Genomic DNA, 10,316 nt, shown 5'->3' with positions numbered 1-10,316 from the left:
CACAGAGGGGAGAGAATGGGAGGGGGAGAGGAGGGAGAAGGGAAGGAGCGGAGAAGGGGAAGGGGAAGGGAGGAAGGGAAGGGGAAGAGAAGGAGAATGGGATGGAGATGGGAGGGAAGGGCAAAGTGCTTAGAATTCTTGACGATCATCCCTCAGCTTAGCTGCTCAAGCAGGAGAAACCCTTGAGCAATTATAATGCTATAAGAAAGCAATTGACAGTAGTGGGAAACTGTCAGGGGAGAGGGGGTGGGATTGGCAGTTGAGGGAAACTGCTAGGGGAGGGAGGGCCATGCGTCATCAACAAGGGTATCTACATGATCAGTGTTTGTATACTTTAAACCTGAAATGTACCCTGCATCTTTATAATAAAAATTAAAATTTAAAAACAAAGAAAAATATTAAAGAATTTAATTTCCTTATATTTACAAAGAAAATAGTTTCATTTGAAGTTTCACTTGCAGGGGAAATGCTAGTCTTTTCGATTTTGCTGTACTAAATGGTTGTCTTGGGCTCAGTTGTCCCATTGTCCTTGAGACAGTAATTTTTTAGCTAGTATTCAGAAAAGTGATCTGTCTTTTCTGTTAGGTGTGAAGAAGTTTAGTGTTACTTATTTCATGACCTCTCTATATGTAAAATTTTCCCTTATCCCCATCCACTCAGGCAGCCTAAACCATAGACAGACTGTGGTAAATAAACACTTTCAGATCCTGGCCATTGCTCACTAATCAGTGAGAATAACAGAATACACTTGCCTAACATGTTCTTCTTTTCTCTGGCTATAGTGTTGAGTCTCACTGAATCCATATTACCCTTAAATATTCTTGTTTATTTGAGAGCAGATACAGCTTGGAAAAGTGATCTTTATGACATTAAAACTAGAATTGAATTTTTTAGGTGTATTGGGAATATGGGAAAATATATACTATAAAGTATGGCGATGATCAGGAATAAAGTCTCAGTCGCACTTGGTTTTTGAACAGTCTGATTCCAGACACTGCATTGGGTCAGTATAGGCAAATTGGCCTACAGGTATTTTCTTCCAGGAAACAAGTACATGACCTAATTTTAGGAATGGATTTGTGGGTCTGATTTCTTTTCACCGGCGGGTACTGCAGTTATGTACCATGACCTTGTCAGAAAACAGAACAGCTCTCAAAAATTAGGAGTAAAACAGAAATTGTAATTTTTTTCAATTTATAAATGCTGAATATGTCTTTATCCTTGTGTTAACATGTGTTTGAAGGGAGAAAATGTAGGTTTTCTCCTCTAGAGTTCAAAGTTAAAGTCTGCAGGGTGTATGGGAAAATGCTAAATATACATAGTAATCAGGATTAACTATCAAGATTAACATATTCTCTCTGGCAGCTGAGAAGGAATATCTTCAGCTCAGTGAGATCTGTAAACTATGTTTGTAAATCCTCCCAGCTGTATTCTGTGTTGTAGAAGCCAGGAATCCCGCACAAGTCATCAAGGATTAAGGAATTGTCTTAATGAGATGGAAGAGAACTGGTTCTTAGAAATGAGCAGAATGGCAGTTTGGTATATTTGGTTTTGGGTTTTTTGTTTTTTTTCTTTCCTTCTACCAAGAGAAAAATAATGTAGGGTTTTGGTGAGAAATACGGAATATACTGAAAGAACAGATATCTTGTGAGCTTAAATGCCATAAATGGCAACATGTCCAAGAATACTCTGAGGAAATCAAAGAGAATAATTTTTAAATACTTACAAACTGCAGTCCCTGAAGTCTAGACTTCTTTTTTAAAACTATGTTAATTAATAGAAATTATCTTCATTTAGGATAATACTATGCTAGTTTGTTAAAATGTCTAGTTTCTTTTCTTTTGACTAAGATAATTCATTTAGTAACACTGGATTTTAAATTCTAATGGGTAAGCATATCTATTTTTAATTAACACAAATGGAAAAATGACTTATTTAATAATGGAAGTTTGAAAGAAAAAGCTTTCAAAATATTAAATTTGTTGCTGAAAAAATAACTTTAAAAATAGCTCTTAATTATTAGAAAGGTGAGAACTATGAGCCTATCATTATTTGGTACCATTCATGGAAAATTGATTCTTGACTTCAACAAACATATATTAAGGATCTTATCTATCCTGGAATTTTACTAGATGCTGAGTTGATACAAAGGTGGATGGAACTCTGTCCCAGCCCTCATAAACTCACAGTCTCTTGTAAGAAAAGATATGTAAACAGATTATTAGAATCTGACAGAGATTGCAGATAGCACTGAAACTCTTTTTTTGTTCTAAACCTCAAATGCTTGATAAGCTTTTACTGCCTTTCAAAATTTGTCATGTATGTTTGAGCTCTTGTGAGAGAAAGGAAGATCTTCAGATGTCAGAAGCAAAGAAGGGACTGAAAGACAGAGATAAGATATGTGAGCCAACGTGGCAGCAGTCCTGGGAAGTTATCAGACCTGGTTATGACCAGGAGCTTGGATTTTTAATGCCTGCACAGGGAAGTGAGGCGAAGCATTAGGCTCACAGCAGTGGGGAGTGGAAACTGAGCCTCTGCTGGAGATAGGACAGTGAGAGGATGGCAACATAAGAGAAAGCAAGATAAACTCAGTCAAACTTCTACTACTGGCCGGTGACAAAGAAACTCTTCTTTGTCAAGGAAGCAGGAGTTTACTCTAAGACAGGGATGTCCAACATTTTGGCCCCCTGGGCCTCATTAAGTAAACTTTTGGCTTCCCTGGGTCATATTGAGTAAAGAGGAATTGTCTTGGGCCACACATAATTATATAATATAGTTAGTGTATGTACATAATAAGACTTTTGTTTTTGTTTTTTTTTGAGTTGGAGTCTCACTCTGTCGCCCAGACTGGAGTGCAGTGGCCGCTCCCGGCCACCGCAGCCTCGACCTGCTGAGCTCCGGCGATCCTTCCGCCTCAGCCTTCCAAGTAGCCGGAATTACAGGCGTGCGCTACCACGCCCGGCTGATTTTTTATTTATTGTAGAGATGAGGTCTCGCTGCCCAGGTGGGTCTCGAACCCGCGGGCTCAGGCAATCCATTCACCTCAGCCTCCCAAAGGCGCAGGATTACAGGCTGAGCCACCAAGCCCGGCTAAGACTTATTTTTTATATTTTTTTTATTATCAAGTTTAGAAAAATGAGAGCAATATAAAACTGGTGGGAAATTTGACCTTGTTTTTGTAAAGCTATCAATGTCCGGCCCAATGGAAGTTATCACAATTCATAGTGAGTCCTCAAGTTGCTGGTCAGAAATGTTTGTTCAAATTTTGCTCTTAGCCAAGCTTGGTGACTCAGCCTGTAATCCCGCGCCTTTGGGAGGCCAAGGTGAGTGAATTGCCTGAGCCCGCAGGTTTGAGACCTGCCTGGGCAACTTGGTGAGACCTCATCTCTACAATAAATCAAAAAATTAGCCAGGTGTGGTAGCACACACCTGTAGTTCCAGAGACTTGGAAAGCTGAGACGGAAGGATTGCCGGAGCCCAGCAGGTCGAGGCTGTGGTGACCGGGAGCATGCCACTACCCTCCAACCTGGGCGACAGAGTGAGACTCCAACTCAAAAAATTTTGCTCTTCGTGTGCTTCATAATTGAAAACAGCTGCTCACAAATGTGTGTTCTGCCAAAAAGCATTATCATGAAAAGCATGATTGTGAACTTTTAAAATGGAACTACACATGGGGTCACCCTAAAACACACATGATGTTAAAAGATCAATGTTTATATACCCCACATCTTTATAATAAAAATAAAAAAAAGTTTCTGTGGGGCCATATTACTAGCTGTCCTGGGCCGCATGCAGCCTGCAGGCTACAGGTTGAACGTGCCTGACCTAAGAAATCAAAATTCTGAAGACTGGCCCTTCTTCACATTCAGACTACAAATTTGCGTTACTACTAGGTGTGGGAAGTTCCTATGTGAGATGATCACAGGGAAAGAAATGGTGGTGGTGCTTAAACATATGAAAAGATGCCAGTCTCATTCATAATAAAGGCAAACCAAGGTACCATTTGGCCAAAATCAAGAGCTTAATGACATATTCAGTTGACAAGGCTGCACACATAGGGGACTTTCGTACTCTACTGGTGGGAATGCAGAATACAGACATCTTAGGGAATTTGGCAGTATCTAGTAAAATTACTTCTCTGTGCATTAACTTTTTCTTTCTTTTTTTTTTTTTTTGAGCTGGAGTCTCACTCTGTCGCCCAGATTGGAGTGCCGTGGCCGCTCCCAGCCACCGCAGCCTCGACCTGCTGGGCTCTGGCGACCCTTCCGCCTCAGCCTTCCGAGTAGCTGAAACTACAGGCGTGCACACCACGCCCGACTTATTTTTTGATTTATTGTAGAGATGAGGTCTCACTGCCCAGGCGGGTCTCGAACCTGCGGGCTCAGGCAATTCACTCACCTCAGCCTCCCAAAGGCATGGGATTACAGGCTGAGCCACTGAGCCTGGCTAATTTGTCATCTTTTAACTTTCTTGTTACTATGCTTTCCTTCCCATCCCACTCCTGATGTTGAACCAACATGCCATCTGTAAAGTTGCAGACGGTCTGAGTTTTTCTGCCATCTGCTGTAGTTTCTTCAAACTTCTCTCCCAGGGTACAGGAAAACTGTGTTGTTTTCCAAGTGCTCTCGGTTTTTATGGCGAGGTTTTTGCCGTCACAAGTGATGATACAATCTGGCTTGGCCATTGCACCCATTTTTCGCAGAGCTATTCCCACGCCTAGCTCCTTCATGTATTCATTAAAGCCTTTGCTGTCCGTCAGGCGCCATCTTCCTACCAGCTGCTGAACAGTAGCCGTGGTGGGCACGAGGGGCAACTCTTTCATTTTTCACTGAGATACCATGAATGACTTATTGTGGAGACGCAAGCCTCAAGCCAAGAACCAAATTGAAAATGTCTTCTCATCTTTTTTTCTTTTTTTTTTTTTTTTTTGAGTTGGAGTCTCACTCTGTCGCCCAGACTGGAGTGCAGTGGCTGCTCCCGGCCACCACAGCCTCGACCTGCTGGGCTCCGGCGATCCTTCCGCCTCAGCCTTCCGAGTAGCCGGAATTACAGGCGCGCGCTACCACGCCCGGCTAATTTTTTTATTTTATTGTAGAGATGGGGTCTCGCCTGCTCAGGCGCGTCTCGAACCCGCGGGCTCAGGCAATCCACTCACCTCAGCCTCCCAAAGGCGCGGGATTACAGGCTGAGCCACCGAGCCCAGCTTCTTTCTTTTTTTGAGTTAGGGTCTCACTCTGTTACCCAGGCTGGAGTGCAGTAGCATGGTCATGGCTACTGCAGCCTCAACCTGCTAGGCTGAGGTGATTTTTCTGCCTGAGCCTCCCAAGTAGCTGGGACTACAGCACCACCACACCTGGCTTTTTTTCTTTCTTTTTTTTTTTTTTTTGTAGAGACAAAGCCTTCCCCAGTTGCCCAGGTTGGTCTCGAACTTCTAGGCTCAGGCAATCCTCTTGCATCCACCTCCCAAAGTGCTGGGACTACAGGCGTGACCTACCACACTTGGCCTTGCATTGACTTTTTGACCCAGACACTTCACTTTTAGGAATCCATCCCAAAGATACATCTTCAAAAATCACATACACACAGGGTAATTCGTTGCTATATTTGTAATAGCATTACATTAGAAATAATTCAGATGTCCCACAGTGGGGTATTTGTTGTCAATTATAGTATATCCAATAGAGGAGAGTACTGTGCAGCTGTAAAAAGGAATGAGAAAGATCTCTATGGAGATAGGATGATTTCCAGAACATACTATTAAATGAAAGAGTAAGATGCAGAATATTGTGTTTGATATTCTAATGTTTATGTAAGAAAATGGGGGTAATGTGCATAATTGTGTGTGAGAGTATATGTTTGCTTATAATTTTACAAGAAGAAACAAAGGATAAATGAAAAAGTTACCTACAAAAAGGAGGAGGAAACAGGATAGAGGAGACAGGGATGGAAGTAAGTCTCTGAATGCAGCTAGTTTATAGTTTTTGACTCTAGAATCAAATGAATGTACTACATAATCAAAAATAAAATCAGGTCAAAAAGGGAGGAAAAAAGCCATCCTTGAAATCTGAAAACAAACGTGGCTATCTTATTCTTTGTGTCATTGGTATCAAGGGATTTCAACTATCTGCACACACACCTGGCATGGTTTAAGAGGAAAAACATCTGGATATAAAGTACCTTTCACGAAGTATCTAAAACATGAAGGCCCCCTTTTGCTTTTTGGTCTTATCTTGAGAAGAGCGTAGTCTAAGAACTCCTTAAGAGCAGAGAGTCATTTATATGATCTGTGTAACATCTCATGTGCTGCGAGCTGTCAGATCTTTAGTGTTTGACATCATGACTATGCAGGGAACAGACTTCACACCAAGATTCCTAATACTAGACCTAGGAATACTCAACTTTGATCATCTTCGTATCTTTTAAAATGGAAAAGTAAGTTCTTACATGTATTTTTTCATTCAGTGGCATGGGTCAAATAAGTAATCTTTGGTCTTATCTGTCCACTGGGATCAGTTCCTTCAGGCAGGCACACATGGTCATTCCTAAGAAGTACTTGAAGTGCATTCTGCCTTGAAAATGGATTTGTGTGTGCTTTATTAGGATTTCTTTTTAAGTTTTTAAACTATACTAGATACCAGGCATTCAAGATTAAGTGTGTTATGTTCTAAGAAAATAGCTAGCTGAGTATACTTTCACCCACATTCCTATTACAGTCAACATGGAAAGGTTTCTTCACCAAGTGAGTGACACGATACAGATGTGTTGCTCACTTTCTGCATATGCCTCTGTCCTGTCCCCCTTTCCTACCCATTTCCTGAGTGCTGCTTTGCGGAAGACTTTCCGTTTGTCATGCATACCACATGACATAAGAAAAGTAGGCTTCAGAGGAGGCAGAGGATGTGGGGTGACCACAAGCCACAAGGAAAGAAGACAGAGTGTGAATAGCTTCTGTCCCTCTATCTTTCCCCCTTCTATTTGAAAGAAAAGACTGGGGTTTTTTACTGTTACCTGTGCAATGATGGAAACTTCTGAGGACATTCCAAGACAGTGTACAGTCCTGTGGTCTACTCGGAATTCCGTATAGATAACATCTCAAGGGATATTCATATAAACTTTTTAAAGAGATGAGTAATAGAGCTAACCCTTCTCTGTAAGTTTGAATTTATATTCTTTCATCCCATGTACAAAACCAATTTTTGTGTGTGTTGGGGGGGTTGTAAAGAAAAGAATGCTGTATCATGTTATTTGCTTCAGCAATTTTAGGACAAATTAAAAGTCCTAAAATCTGGTGCCAGAAAAAAAAAGAAAGAAAGAAAAGTTACCCTATATATTTTTAACGTTGTCTTAGCTCTTTCAGGCTGCTGTCACAAAATATCTTAGAATGGGTCATTTATAAACAATAGAAACTTACTGCTCTCAGTTCTGGAGACTAGGAAGTACAAGATCAAGGTACCAGCAGATTTTGTGTTTGATGCAGGCTAGCTTTCAGCACCTTCCTGCTGCTTCCTCATGGAAAACAGGGCAAAAAAACCTCCCTCGCAACTCTTTTATTAGGGTACTAATCCTATTCGTGGAAGGCTCCACCCTTTGACCTAATCATGTCCCCAAGCCACACCTTATAATGCACTAACTGTGTCAAGATATGAATTTGGTGGGGACACAGGCATTCAGATTGTAGCAAAGGGCACTGAGGTCAACCCAGAAAAGAGAAATGTGATATCATAGGTAATGATCTGTATTTTCTTGCTATCCTTATACACTGGGTGGAGAAACTGGCTTAAAACTATATGTAAGCCGGGCTCGGTGGCTCAGCCTATAATCCCGCGCCTTTGGGAGGCTGAGGTGAGTGGGTTGCCTGAGCCCGCGGATTTGAGACCCGCCTGGGCAGCAAGACCTCATCTCTACAATAAATAAAAAAATCAGCCAGACGTGGTAGCTCGCGCCTGTAATTCCGGCTACTTGGAAGGCTGAGGCGGAAGGATCACCAGAGCCCAGCAGGTCGAGGCTGCAGTGGCCGGGAGCGGCCACTGCACTCCAGTCTGGGCAACAGAGTGAGACACCAACTCAAAAAAAACAAAAACAAAAAATATACATATATGTAGTTATTAGTTGAAAATGTCAGAAACCTAAATGGTTAACAATAAAGGACTCATTAAGCATCCACTCATTAGCCAGGTGTGATGGCGCATGCCTATGGTCCCAACTACTTGGAAGATTGAGGTGGAAGGATCTCTGGAGCCCAGCAGGTCGAGGCTGCAGTGGCTGTGGAGTTGTCCACTGCACTCCAGTCTGGATGACAGTAAGACTCTGACTCAAAAAAAAAAAAAAAAAGCATCCACTCAACTGAGTGCTATACAGGTAGTTAAAATTAGATTTTAGTTACCATTTAATGACATGATAGAAATGGTCATGACGATGATGATAACTAAAATTTATTGGGTGTTGATTTTATGCCAGGTATCTTTCTAAGCTTTCCTTGTATTAATTCAATTGGTTTATCTTCACAGCAGCCTTATGAGGGAGAAACTATTCTTAATCCCCCTTTTAAAGGTGAAGAACCTAAGGCTCAGAGCATTTGAGCAGTTTGTCCAAAGTTAGACAGTTGGTGAGAGGCAGAGCTAGAATTCAAGCCCAGGCAATTTGACTCTAAAACCCTGGTTCAGGCATCATTACATATCTCTGTCAACTTTTTTATGGAACTAAACAAAATGATTTTGATTCATCTAGGAAAAAAATGCATTAAAGATAACCAATCAGATTTTTCAAAGCAGAATTGGTGGAGAGAAAGGATGGCATGTCCTACAGACATGAAAATATACTATAAGATATAGTAAGTTTTAAAATATCATAGTATAGCCGGGCTCGGTGGCTCAGCCTGTAATCCCAGCGCTTTGGGTGAGTGGAATGCCTGAGCCCGCGGGTTCGAGACCTGCCTGGGCAACTTGGCGAGACCTCATCTCTACAATAAATCAAAAATTAGCCGGGCGTGGTAGTGCACACCTGTAGTTCCGGCTACTTGGAAGGCTAAAGCGGAAGGATTGCCGGAGCCCAGCAGGTCGAGGCTGCAGTGGCCGGGAGTGGCCACTGCACTCCAGTCTGGGTGACGGAGTGAGACTCCAACTCAAAAAATATATATATAATAGTATAGCAGAAATAGACAGAGAAGAAATAGAATAAATCAGAAGAGTATGCCACTATTTACATTTACAGGGAGGAGACTGGATACCCCTGAATAACAATAGTGATTATCAACAGAGAAATTACAGGTGATTTCTTTCTTTCGTTCTTTCTTCCCTTTTTTTCTGGGTTTTTTTTTTGTGTGCCTTGTTTTTCAAATTACCTACAGCGAACATTTTAAAGTCATATAATATTAGCATGTTTATTTTTAATGCTTTAAAGTTTCAGGTTTTAATAATATTTTATTAGTGTAATATATATTGCTGTTTGATTTTTATATATACTGTACTTACATTTTCCAAATTATTTTTTCTGCATAGTGATTTTTCCAAAATGCTCTATAAATTGTTTATTTGTTCAGAGCTTAAATTAACCAGTCATACAGAGTACCAGTCCAGTCCTCCTTTTTGGTAAAGATGGAGAAAAGGCAATGGAATAACAATCCTCTTCTGTTTTAGGGTTGAGGAGAAGGATTTTAGACCCTTTGACTTATTTTCAAAACCTGAATTGTTTATTGATGCTCTATAGAAAAACTGTTGAGTTTTGCATGTGTAGCTTTTGTCTGATCACCTTGCTGAGCTCTATAGTAAATTGTAATCATTTTATTTACAAATAACAGTAACTTTTTCCTCTGATATTTATGGTCTGTATGTCATATGAAACCCAAAAAAATGGAATAGTTGTTTTAAAAAGTCAGTGGATTCTTCTCATGGTAGCATAGAAATATGGGTCTATATGTCATAAAGTGAAAAAATAAAGTTACAGAGTCCTATGTGTAGTATAATCCAGTCCTTATTTAAAACTAGAAAAATAAGCACTGCATAAAGTCCTTGATTTGGGGATATTGCCTCTCCCGCACAAATTCCTATATCAATTTAAATGCTTGTCTTAGTTCAAGCTGCCATAACAAAATGGCATCGACTGGGTAGCTTAAACAACAAATGTATTTTCTCATACTTCTGTAGGCTGGGTGGTCCAAGACCAAGATGCTGGCCAACTCAGTTCCTGGTGAGAACTGTATTCCTGGCTTGCAGAGGATGTCTTCTTGCTGGCTCCTCATGTGGCAGAGAAATAGAGATCTCTCTCTGTCTTCATATTCTTACAGTCAACGGTTCCGTCCGAGTAGGGCCCCACTCTTA

This window comes from Carlito syrichta, unplaced genomic scaffold (assembly GCF_000164805.1).
Source record: "Carlito syrichta isolate Samal-C Ts95f unplaced genomic scaffold, Tarsius_syrichta-2.0.1 Scaffold304400, whole genome shotgun sequence".
NCBI classification, from domain to species: domain Eukaryota; kingdom Metazoa; phylum Chordata; class Mammalia; order Primates; family Tarsiidae; genus Carlito; species Carlito syrichta.
The sequence above is the reverse complement of the archived record's forward strand: the minus strand, read 5'-3'. Positions refer to the sequence as shown.